Source organism: Empidonax traillii, unplaced genomic scaffold (genome assembly GCF_003031625.1).
Source record: "Empidonax traillii isolate 1590-97213 ecotype Southwest subspecies unplaced genomic scaffold, ASM303162v1 scaffold666:size787383, whole genome shotgun sequence".
Lineage (NCBI taxonomy): Eukaryota > Metazoa > Chordata > Aves > Passeriformes > Tyrannidae > Empidonax > Empidonax traillii.
Genome location: NW_020955859.1, coordinates 329334 through 342081, shown reverse-complemented (window position 1 = coordinate 342081; position 12748 = coordinate 329334). Strand labels below are relative to the sequence as shown.

Below are 12748 nucleotides of genomic sequence, written 5' to 3'. Positions count from 1 at the left end.
AGCTGTTGAATGCAGATTCTTGTACCAATATCAAAGTTGAATATTCAAATCCCACAAAAATAAAAATAATGTCATCCAGCTTCTTTGAAACTCGAGTGTCTGCTTCAGTTCTGGATATTTTTGTGCCAGGTATAGACTGCCACAGAAACAGATGCTTGGCTTGAAATTCTTGGAAATTCCACTGAAATTCACTGATTTCTGTGGTAGGTGTTTCAGAGAAACAGAGATTAAACAGATTAAGAGATATGGAGGAAGGGAAATCCAAGTAGAGGTTAACAAAGAATGGTGCAGAAACTGATAAAATATACTAATCACCAGGCTCTAATCTGAGGTACAAATTCAGGGTTTAAATATTGTGTTAATTTTAACTATAAGGATTCTTCTGCTGCTCTTCTCACAAATTTACTTTTGTGACTTTTTGCACAAGGTCCTTGGGTCTTTTTCTCACTGGCTAATTTTTCCATAAAATAAGTTAGAAGATTTCACCAGAAGACTTGGTTTTTTCAAAAGATTAAAATCATATTAAAAACTCTTACAAAAAAACATGCTTGTGATTTGAACTAACATGCTTTTGTGCTACTGAACATGAACTTCTGCATGGTTTGAACCATGGGGTTATCTTCTTGGAGTTATTCTAGGCAGGGTACCTAGAATTATCCACGATTCTTCATCTTAAAACCTGTATAACTGCATTGGCTGCAACGATATTATCACAGGATTCTTACCAAAGTCTGAAAGATCAAAGCTTTTCTCCATTTCTCAGATGACATAGATTTTCTATTTTTTTCTAATTTATTTTGCAATATCTCTTGTTCTTTATTACGCGGGAGATAAAAAGGAGAGAAGGGAGATATAGACAGATAAAGGAGTAAGGAGGAAAAAACAAGAAAGTAGAGATGGAAGCCTATAGAAGGTCACGAGGATTAAAAAATACATAAGAAATAAGGAAATAATGGGCAATAGAAAAAACTATTTGTAATGGACTGTTTCTTACTGATAAATTCCTTTTCCTCTGCTACAATTCCACTGAAGATTGGTAGGTGCTTATGCAAATAACTTTTCTGTAATTGTCATTATAGCCTATAGAACATGCTTAAATGATAATTTCAAGGAGCTTTCCAGCATTATGTTAGATTTTAGGAGATTTTAGGCTGGCACATTTAAAAAAGGATACATGTTTATCACCCTGATTTGGCTGTCAAGATCCAATTTGTAGTTTCAGTGGTTTGCCTCACTAGCATCTATTGGGAGGCTGGGAATGACATCCCTTGTTTTGTTTCATTGTGTTAACAAAGAAGTAAAAACTTCCTAAATGTGAACATTTCCTATGTTGTTTTCTAGTATTTTGTTTTAAGCGGCATCAATTTGTAACTTAAAGGCCAGGTGCCCATTGCTCCTGATTTAAGATTTCAAAGTTTTAAATTTTTTTTTTTTAAAATATTTCACCTTTTTTTTTTACAATATGTCTATAAGAAAAGTCTCTTCTCTCTCCATCAGTTTCCATCAGTTTCCATCTGAAACATCAGTCAGTGCTGCACATGTATCTGAGATGCCTGGATGGAAGAACTAGTTACTAGTCTTCCTTGAAGGCCGTGACCTGCATTCCAGTGAGGCATCGTGGAAGGGCACTAGTGTCAGCAATCACCCTTAACCACAAGCCAGACCTGCCTCCCACTGTGCCACCACAGACATAAGGAACTGTAAGGGCACACAATTCTTAGTTCAAGGTGTGGCAATTTATGCATCAGTGCTGGGAGGCTTTGGGCTTCAATCCCCAGGCAAAATGAGCACCGAATACAGCTTGAGATTCTCGCTCTGGAGGACAGAGCTCCAAATGGGAATGACAGTTAAACAGAAGTAGCAATGGGATCATCTGGGGTCATTTACTTTGTTGAGAATCCAAACTAAAATCAAATGTATTTGATAAACTTCTTTGTCTCAACACTTCAGCCACCCACATACTGTAACACTCACTTTTAGTGTAGAGGTTGTGCCTAACCAAAGGTCCTTCGAGTGATATTTCCCACCAAAGTCAAAGAACAACCACTCTGAATGTGCTGTTTTCTAAATCTGTAAAATGGAAATCCATCACTGAATGCCTGGTTCTTTTCATTATATTGAGAAACCACATTCATTTCAAAAATGGAGCAGATATCAGGATGTTTCCAACTTTCTGTGTTGCATACTGGTGCTTGAATAGTAGCTCCAAGACAGCAAAGAAAACAGCTCAGCTGTTTCAGAGCAACTGGACAGGGAACTGTGACAGAAAACCTGAAAATGAACCAAAATCAAATTCTGGCCCTAGCAAGTTCATCTATACTCAGGGAGTACTTCAAATAGGTTTTGAATATTACCCTGAAAAGATATGCTCCTTTGACTGGAAAGATTTTTTTTTTTTGTTTGGGCCCTTGAAAAAGGAAATCATGTGACAAATAATAGGTTCCACATCTGTTCTTGTTTATGTGCACAGAAAGAGGATCTACATAGCAAGTTCCCCCCTTTTTTAGGGGGTAAAAGATGAGAAACCAAGTGCATAGCTGGGGCAGAGGGAAGGAATGAGATGCATGAGTTCTTAGAGGATATGAACCAGATACCTAAGTTTAAGGATAACAAAATGCAGTATCTCCTTCATGAAGAATTTCCTGCCAAGATGAAGACAATATTTTTAAGCATTTTGGCATTCTAGAGCATTCATAAGCACCATGAATCTTGCAGAGTGTGCACTCAGCAGGTAAAAACAGAGGAAAAAGTCTGCTGCACAGTGTATGTCTTCCTTTACATGGGGTCAGAAACATTTGACGTTTCTGCTTAGAGTCTGGGTGCTGTGGAAAATACAAAACATTTGTTTTAAGTACTTGTACCTGGCAAGTTGTAACAAGACACAAGCACTAACTTTACAAGTGTCTTATGACAATGGAGAAATTAGGTTATCCCAGCATCACAAGTATCTTTGCAGCATATTCATGTTGTAAACCTTTGCTCTGGGTTTTCAGTTCTGCTTATAACGGGCATCTAAATCCCACGCTGCCCACACTTTATTACACTGACATTAGGATTGCATTCCTAAGTAATGCAGCTTCTTTGCTAAAAGACAGAGTATCAAACCTAAGTTTAGTGTTAAAGATATGAATGCATTTATTAATATTTTAATAAAGATTATTAGTGTTTTCCATTATTGTAGTGTAACAGTTGGGAAAGAAAACGGTGCATTTTTTTTATATAAAACATATAACTGCCTTTTTTGGCATATTTATTCCAGCATTAGATAGATCAGCCATTTACTATACAGTAAATTACAGCAATGGCAATAAAATCTAACAATTTTTTTAAATACATCATCCTCATTAGATGCTTTTCTGCCAGTACTACTCTCACTGCAGTTCCTTATCTTATTTTTTTCCTATTCAAATTTAGTGTTAACAAAATTCTGCCCACAACATGGGCAGGAATAGATGTTCTGTTTTGCTTTTGCTATGGCTAAATCATAATTCCATATTCCATCAGTATTCCTTGTTCTTCACCTCTTCAAAGCCTATTTGAAAAGATACTTTTACCTTTTAATTCCCCTCTATCATTTAAACCCATTTTTGCTTAGAACTTAGTAGTACTTAGAACTGCAAATAATTTTCAAAGAGAAACTCGAAGGAAAATATAATGAAATGCCACTTTCTTTATTAAGCAACTGTTATAAACACTTTTTACTGATATTGGGTAGTGCACCTCTCTGATCTAATGATCTAATCATGACATCACTGTCATGATGTCCACCTCCATCTCATGCATGGTATAGCTGCACACTTTGAACTTTTGAGTGGCCATGCCTCTGTTGCTTCTAAAATTTACTACTGTCAATTACTTTTTCCACAGATTATAGCTGACTATCATGCTGCATCTCCCACAGATCTGGAGCATGTGACATGCAGAATAAGTGTGGAGCTGATCGAAGCTGATACTAGTTTTCAGATCAGCTGTGGATTTTCAGTGTCACACTACAAATGTTGTGAGCCTATCAAAATGTTTTGCACGCCATGCCTAACTCGGTATTGGAAGGCTGGTTTCCTCTACGCTATTTCATGGACACCACACAACCAAATGTTTTTGTCTGCAGAAGGAAATATCCCATTACCTTTTAACATTCGTGAAGGTCACCATTCAGACAGTGGGATCAATACTTGGTCAACAAGTGAAAATTCCTACAGAGGCATTGCTTACACTCAAATACTGGTATTTAACCTTCTGTCTGGTGAGTTCATCCCTGGGCAGGTTGCTCAGCAGAGAAATTGTGCCACTGTTACCTTTCATTCTGCTCTTTGTCTATTGCTGTTGCTAGGTCTGTTACTTGCTTATTTTAACCCAGAAGGCTCCAATTAAGATCAGGGCCGTACCGGAATATACACCAAAAGATGATGTCTGACCTTAAGGGTTTGCCCTCTGACTGGATAAGACAAAAAAAACAAGATAAGAAAGGAGGCATAATGATGTCTCTTTTATAGGTGGGGAAATAAGGCATCTGAAGATCACAAAAGAAAAACTGCAGCTGAGCTCAGAAGTGCATCCAGACCTCATAAAACAAGTTAAGAGACTGCACAATTTTTTTGGCCGGTTAGATCTGAGTGATTTACAAAAATCAGGTGAAGCCTTATAAAAATTTGCAGCCAAATTTTAAGACTAAAGATGGGATCGAAACACTTGTACACAAGTAAAATTCAAATAGATTTTGCAGATAGAATTCATAAAAGGGTGCGGGTGTTACATATATAAAAGCAGAACAAGGAAGGTGTCCTCACCCTAAATCTTCGTGGCTAACACACAGCAGGTTTAATGTCATTCTCTCATTTCTGAAGGATTCATAGTAGTATAAAGCAAAGGCATTTCCCCTTGGCTGGTTTTATTAATATTAATTATATATGCCACCTGTTTGGGAACCTTTCACTGCATCAAAATAAGCATGTAATTCCATCTAAAAGTAATTGTAATTATTTCTGGCAAGATTTTAAGAAGTTTTTGGGAAAAAAATCAGTTACCCATTGTCCAAAAGACTTGCTAAGTTACTTAAGCCTCAAGACTATCCTTCCCTTCATACCATTCCTCCCATGTAGAAATTCTATCTTGTGATTCCTATGGGATAATGGCTCTATTTTCACCAAAATTTCAACAGTTTATCAGTCCACCAAATATTTTTCTCATCATAAAGGCAAGTGGTTTTGCACTCTCAGCTTGCCAGTGCAAAGAGACAAGTATGAAGATAATTTTGGCAAAAAGAAAAAAAAAATTAAATTTAAAGTCAGATGGATGCATGCTTTCTCCAAAGCCATGGAAATTTTGCCATTTTTAGCAGTTCTATTTAAAACAGGAACTGCAATGAGTATTTTAGGCTCCAGGGTGCCTGTAGTCAGGGCTAGGGAGGGACACTATGTAGCTACACCACCTGAGTATATTGTCTCATGTTTTCAAAATAGAAATAATTATGAGTGAACGCAAAATCCTATTTTTTCCAAGTAACAAACTAGAAATCTTGCTGAGGTGTTCCTCTGTTGTATTCAGGTTTTCACTAGTGCTCTTTCATGTGTGAAGAGTTTCTGTATTTGCCGAGGAGGGAAATTGGCTTTCCCTGAAAAACTTTTGTCAGTCTCCATCTGTATCAAGTGCCAAGTGAAATGCAAGGTTAAAATTAAATTAAACACACGTTTACCTTGGTCAGCATTATAAAGCCAATCATCACTGCACAAAAATATACTTTAAAGAAACCTTTCTCTGGGGTTTCAAAAATAGCTGTGCTATAATTAATTAAAAGTGGAGTGTTTAGCAGCAACTACTGTATGTGGCATCACAGAAACCGTAAGCGTTACTACACTCTCTGGAATCAATAACATTCTAGAATTACACCAGGAGGATCCTCACAGAATATATTTGCCCCAAAAGCATGAAACAATTTTTGTTCTGAATACCTTAGAATGGGGCTAAGGAAAAGATTCACTTCATAAATGTATGTTTCTTTCATGTTTCTTTCAATTTCCATTTGTGGAGAGGAAAATGATCAAAGAATTTCAGCATACTGCCTTCTAGCAAGAAATTTTTACTTTATTCACAGTGAAGCAATTGGATAACTTGCATGGGATATTCCCTGCAACTCTCTAACACAAATAGCTTTCTAAGGGCTAGATTCCACAATGCTTGATAACATTTTTGGAAGAGGTTCCAGTTCTCCTCCACGATGATGCACACCATCCTGTTTCTAGATTGCAACCACACAATTAAAGCTCTCTTCCTGAGCCACTGCATGGCTGACCTATTTTCTATATGGACTCAGCTGAAACAATCAATGGGCATAGCCATGCATAAAGTGTAAGGCATAGCCAAACCGTCCCAAGGGAGGGCTTTAGACAGCTCTGTGCAAGTCTCCAGGCATTTTTCCCCTTTCCTTAGGGCAGGGAAAAAGCCGCCTTGTCACTCAAGCAGGGACAGCACAGCATTCTGTTCACATTCAGGCAGATAAATATACATAGGAGGTAGAGACAAGGGGTCTCATGAAAGAAATACCCTCTCAAAATTACACATAAGTTCACAGCTTGGTTATCATCTAGGTTTAGTGTGCTGCCTGTAAGAAATTAGCCTACTGCTGCTGACTTGCATGAGGAGGTGGCTCGTTTGAGTACTGCTACTAGCAGGGCACCATTCTCTTGCAACAGCTGCTTCTAGTGTGAATATGCAAGAAGAAAATCAATTCACAAATTGACTTTAAGTAATACAAAGGAACTAATTTAAAGAGTCAGAGCAGTAAAATCAAGAATAATGGCTACCACAACACTGCCAAGTTCAAGTAGCAGTGAGGGTCTGAACCGTGGAAGTGGGCATTTAAACCAAATGAGAATGCCAGATAAAATACATCACAATTAAACCTGAAAGCAGTAATACTCTTAGCAAGGGCATGGTTCCACTTAACAAAACTATCATGTATTAGGAAATATGAATGAAAAATAAGTGGAAGTTAATATCCCAAAATACTGTGCTCTGGTAGGGTGAGATTTGCTATAACACTGAAGGCCTGTGGAAGCCCTAAAGCTCATATCAATGAAAAGCCCTAAAGCTCTGAATCAATGAACAGGACATGATGAGGGCTCTCTATGGTGACGCAGAATTAATCCCTAGAGAACATGTTTGCTCTGACCTAGGTCATGAAGCAGCAGAACAACGGAGAGCAGAGAAAACCTGCATTCCTATGAAAAGGGAGTAGATGTCAGCTTGCTCCAGACTCCACATCTCCCAGAATAAGTAATTATCCTGTGTGGTGAGCTACAAGCTATAAATGAGGAGCCAAAATCACATGGAAACACTAGCACTGACCTACGACTGGTATCACCTCAATAGGACAACTAAAATAGTGGAAGAAGAGCATATTACCAAAGGAGCACCAATTAATAACTATGTTACAAAAGGCTTCATTAGAGACATTTATATGGTCTTTTCAATTGTATTATAGCAGGTGAGTCTATAAGCAAATACCTTAAAAAATTTTCTGTTTCTAGCAAATTTTGCTGCCTTTATTACAAAAGGTATATTTGTTGTTTACACCATAGCTAGAAGCCTTAGTCAATTGAAGCATGTGCTTAAATCCTATTGTAATTTTAATATTAAATAGACACTAACATTCTGCCCTGAACAGTAGCGCGTTCTTGAAAAAAGACCTATGCCCTGAACTGACGTAAAAAAACCCCAGCTGTTTAGTGATAAACTTGAATCTCTACTCCTCGCACAAATATTCAGGCAAGACATGCTGAATATACATCATGTATATCACAACCATATCTCAGATACTGAAAACATGCTAAAAAGAATATTGAAAGTAATGTCAAATGTGAGATTTGGCCTAATTTAAATTTCAAATGCTAAAAATTTTAATTGCAATGCTAAACATCTACATAAATGCAGTAAAGTTTAATAAACACATAGACAGTAAAGATCTTCAGTAAGCAAATGGTAAAATTGTGCAAGGAATTCCAACAAAGAAACCCTAATGGCAGCTCTCCAATGGTTCAAATTTCATATACTAATAAGATGTGCAAACTGAGACGTAATGATTTCTAAACAACATTACAATAAAATTCCTTAAAGCATGTCTTATAGTTTCCAATAAATATTTTTAAAAATTTCTTTTTGCCTATACTGAACTTTTCTTAAACGAGTAATGAAACTTCTTGCTTGTCTACAAAGTATATACAAAACACAGCCAGTACCTTCTAATACACATTTCCTTGTTGATAATTTATAATGTTGCATCTGCTTCCTTACTTAACTGAGGTGCTTGATTTTGAGTTTCTGGGATTTTTAAGTAAGATACAATTTATAACATCTTTTGTTGAACAACTCATTTCAGTTAAAGGGAAAATAACTGAATTTGCTAAAAACTCTACCTTGGCTTCTTGGATTGCTTATTTAGAGTCTTGCTATTTACTTTTGAGAATTTCAAACAGATGGCATTCATATTCATAGTAGCTGTGATATTTTATCTTTTATGGCATGACTTAATGAGGTTTTGACTGCTACTGATATTTGGCATATTAAATTTTATTATCGATTCTTACTTATGCTTTGATTTCACTATGGGATCTGTTTTGAAACAGACTGTCATAGAAGGCTAAAGACAGATTTTTTAAAGAAAGCATTAATCAGAATAAAAGAAATATATACAACTTTAGTACTTACTTTTATGGACACTGATTTCTCATTTTTAATGGCTCATTAAAAACTTGAATAATTTAAGTGAGTACTCAGCAAGTGAACCAGTGGGAGAAGGGATGGTAAGACACTGATGTCAAAAAAGGGTAAAAAAACCCCACTGTAAAACTAAGTTCCTTACCTTCTCCTCTAATGTTTGCCTCATGATCTTGCACTGTCATGACTCAAAATAGCTGCACGCTACATAACTCCATGGGAAAAAAAAAATGCAATCAAGAAATCTCTATGCGCTTCCCTTCTTTCTCCCTCCACACTTTTCCTGCCTGCCTTAGAGCAGCATGATTTCAGCAAACGCATTTCTCTTTTGAGAATGGGGAGCATAAAGTTTTTATATCACAGCTACAGTATTCCTCATGCTTCCTTAAAATCATCTAATTCATTTAAGGTTCTTGCTACTGGCAAAGCAAAGAGAACAGTCACCAGAGCTGCAGAATGTATGGCCATATGTAGCACCCCAGAGCAACACAGTCCAAGCAAGAAACTTCTCTACAATTAAGAGAATATTTGTAACACATTCACACACATTCTCTGGTTGTTTAACTTGCTTATTTTCTCTGATTAATTATGCAAAATAGTCTGTCACTGGAATCTCTTCCCAGCACAGGCTGTCAGCACCTTTTCTTCCTGACCCTAGAAAAACAGTAGACCCATTTACATGATTTAAAGTGTATGATTCCTTGTGACTACTTTCTGTAGCTTGGAAACAAATCATCTTAATCCTAACTATAAGAAAAGGGAGTGGCACCACTGGGAGTTTTGTCTTAGAAAAACCCATAAGATTAGACCATTTCCAAATAAGAACACTTTGTTCTATTCATAAAAATATAATTAAACTCTTACACTTGTTATGAAAAATTCCTCTGTTACATTTTTCTCTAGCTCTGTATTCACAATGGAAAATCTGAGTGAATAAAATTTCCTTTTTCCTACCAGTATTCCAACTAGCAAATGTTTTGCCATTTCTTTTCAGGTCAACCCACATGCAGCACAGTGTAACCTGTAGTCCAGTGAAAGTGAGTAGCCCAAATGCAGCATTACAGATATGCTGCATCCTTGCTTAGGACTTTTCCCTGTTAATTCATCCTTCAAATTTAGAAAGCCATCTTACTACATTCACAGAATAAGTGGCCAGCTCTGAAAACAGAGCCATTTTAGAAGCAGCATTAGACCAAGCTTGAGAGAGGGCATAAGATGTATAAAAACACTCCTTTACACATGAGAGAAAAAACTTTTCAAGTGCCTAATGATTACAGATAGTGATGATTTTATAAAGGGACTACGAGGCCTAGGCTAGTAATGGTCGCTGAACTTTAGCCACAGAAACAGTCCTATTCACTCAGAAAAAAGAATTACAAGCCTAATATTTTGAAAAACAGAAATAATAGTGGAGCTAAGAGAATTGAGTGAAGAACTGCTAATCATAATGAATGCAATACAGTTTGGAGGATCCTTTATTTTTCCTAGGGAAAAAAAAAATTGGAATAGCAAACGCAAAAATGAAGTTATTGTTAGAACATCAGGTATATGATGAAACACCAGGTTTGTGTCTAATTCGTGAGTTCCAATGAGATGAATTACTCTGAAAACCAAAGAAACCTTACCTAAGCATAACGCAGTAACACCAGCCCAAATGGCTTCAATTAGCTTGACGGGCATCAGTAGTTTGCGAATTCTTAGAAAGCCTCACAATGCACAAAGGCCGCCGGGGTACCCCGCGTGGCCGGCGCCCTCAGCGAGCTCCCCGGGCGCTTCCAGCCCCTAATCCACGCAGATTTCGCCTACAGCCATATTTGGCTCGGGGCACGGTGCAAGCGGGGCTCGGGATGCAGAGGGCAGGGGGGCTTCCCGCCGCCACCCTCCCCGCCCGATCCTGGGGCTCAGACCCGACCACGGCCAGGGGAGAGACTCAGACCCAGACTCAGAGGCAGACTCAGATCCAGAGCCGGATCCAGAGCCGGCCCCGAGCGCCCCGCGGGCACGGGGGGCGCCCCGTCCCAGCGCTGTCCAGGGTCCCCGCCGCCCCGCTCCGCCGCGCTCCGCGCCCCGGGCGAGGCTCCCTCGCTCGCTCCCTCGCTCGCTCCCTCCCTCCCTCCCTCACTCCCTCACTCACCATGTCGCGGGGGTGCCGCGGCCGCGCAGCCCCGCCGAAGGGCTCTGTGCAGGCGCCGCTGCCGCTCCCCGGCGCCGCCAAGGTGTATTTGGGGAGCGGGCGCGGCGCGGAGGGGCCCGGCGGGAGGGGCCTCCCCGCGGGCCCAATCAGGGCGGCGGCGGGGCGGGGGCGGCGGCCGGGGGGCGGTGCGATGGCCTCGGGCCGGGCCGGGCCGGGCCGGGTCGGGCAGTGCCGGGCAGAGCCGCGCCCGCCCCGCCGAGCGCCGCCGCAGCGCTGGCCAGGGGTGCGGGTCTCCCTCGGGGCTGCGGGCACGGCACCGACACCCCCGGCGGGTGTCCCGGGAGCGCCCCGCCGTCGTGCGGCACCGCGCGGGTTTGGATGTCGAGAAATGTCATTTTGTGCAGAGTCGGGAGCTTTAAGTCAGCGGCTTCCGCACGAGTAGGAACCAGTGTCGCCAGGGTGGCAAGGCGCTGTGCTTGCTGATGTCTTTTCCACTCCACACACTCTTCAATCTGAGGACCGTGTGCTGCCATATTTGTTTTATTTGCACTCTGTACCAGGGCTTCGATTTACTTATCGCCAATGATATTCTGTGCAATCGCTGATATATACATTTTTACTGTAGTCTTGGGGTGCAACTGTTAAAACCAGTGGCTAAACAGTGACAGAAGGGAAACGGCACCTTTCCACATAAGCACAGAAAACAAGAATCATTTAAACAACTTCGGCGTGTCAGGTAGTCAAGCTCAATTTAGAATACGAATTCATAAAACACTTTTTATAGAGTTGCCCAGGTCTGAAATCATACTCTTAATTCTTGAGTGACACGACTGAAGCAGCACGATAACTCCACAATCATTGCCAAAGCAATTTATGGTATTTTTACTGTGAAAACGATGAATGGTTTTTGGAAACCCAGGATCAGAAATAATATTGTTAGACTTGGACAATTAACAGTGACTGAGCTGTCTTACCAAGTCACATGGAAGCAAACGGAATATTTCACCAGGACAAGCAGCTGCTGTAAACTGAGGGAGAAACACTGCACCTACACAGGAAGAGAAGAAGGGGTATCATTTCTTGTGCCTCACTCACTGTTGTACCTGAACAAGCTTGTGTAGAAGTGAGAGTCAAAATCAACCAAAACAAAAGTAGCACATTTTCAAATGGTTTTGAACAGACTAGCTTTAGAGAAGAGAGGGTATCAGACTCAAGGTGTGAATGTTTTGTTGCCTCCTTGACTGTCAGAAATGAAAGATGTATCTGCTTCACACCATGCTTCCCTCCCTGCTGTGTTAAAAGAAATCTGTCAGCTGAAGAGCTGATTAATTCCTTCAACCATTGGTTAGTCAGCTGAAAATAAACTGCGAGAGCCTATTTTGTTGCCATTTCTGACAAGCAATATTGAGCTTAATGAGCGATAAATAGCTCAGGACATTGTATAGCTCATAAAATTACTGTATTAATAGATAATGTATACGTGCAAAAACAAAGATTAGTTTCAAGGCAAGTTGTGGTCTTCCTAATGTTTGCCCTCATCTGCAAACTACCCTAACTCTTGCTTGTCCTTCTCACTTTTCTTGCCTCAGGGAACCAGACATTTCTTGGGGAAAAAAAAAAAAAAAAAAAAAGAAAAAAAAAAAAGAAGTTAGAAATGGCATCTGAGCAACTGATATAAGTGAATTCCATTATCAAGTTTCTGTACCAAAAGGAGTAAGAGCTTCTGTTGCACAGAGAGTGCCTATTCCAGGATACACTGAGCAAATTTAGATATAGTGATCACTGCAGTGAAAACCTGCTGTGCCCAGTGTGACAAATGAATGCTGGACAAGAACTGTGAGTTTGAACATTTGATGAGGAACTGGATCATCAGCACCCAAAGGTCTCCTGGACTTCTTAGAA

At 39.8% G+C, this 12748-nt stretch overlaps 1 protein-coding gene across 1 annotated transcript in view; it reads right to left on the bottom strand.

Annotated features, from left to right (window-relative positions):
- GUCY1A1 (guanylate cyclase 1 soluble subunit alpha 1) overlaps positions 1 to 10942 on the bottom strand; it is a 34074-nt gene extending 23132 nt beyond the window's left edge. Inside the window, exon 1 of the mRNA XM_027899420.1 lies at positions 10847 to 10942. The gene's annotated coding sequence lies outside the window, so the exon portion shown is untranslated. The remainder of the gene's footprint in view (positions 1 to 10846) is intronic.
- Between the last annotated feature and the right edge of the window lie 1806 nt (positions 10943 to 12748).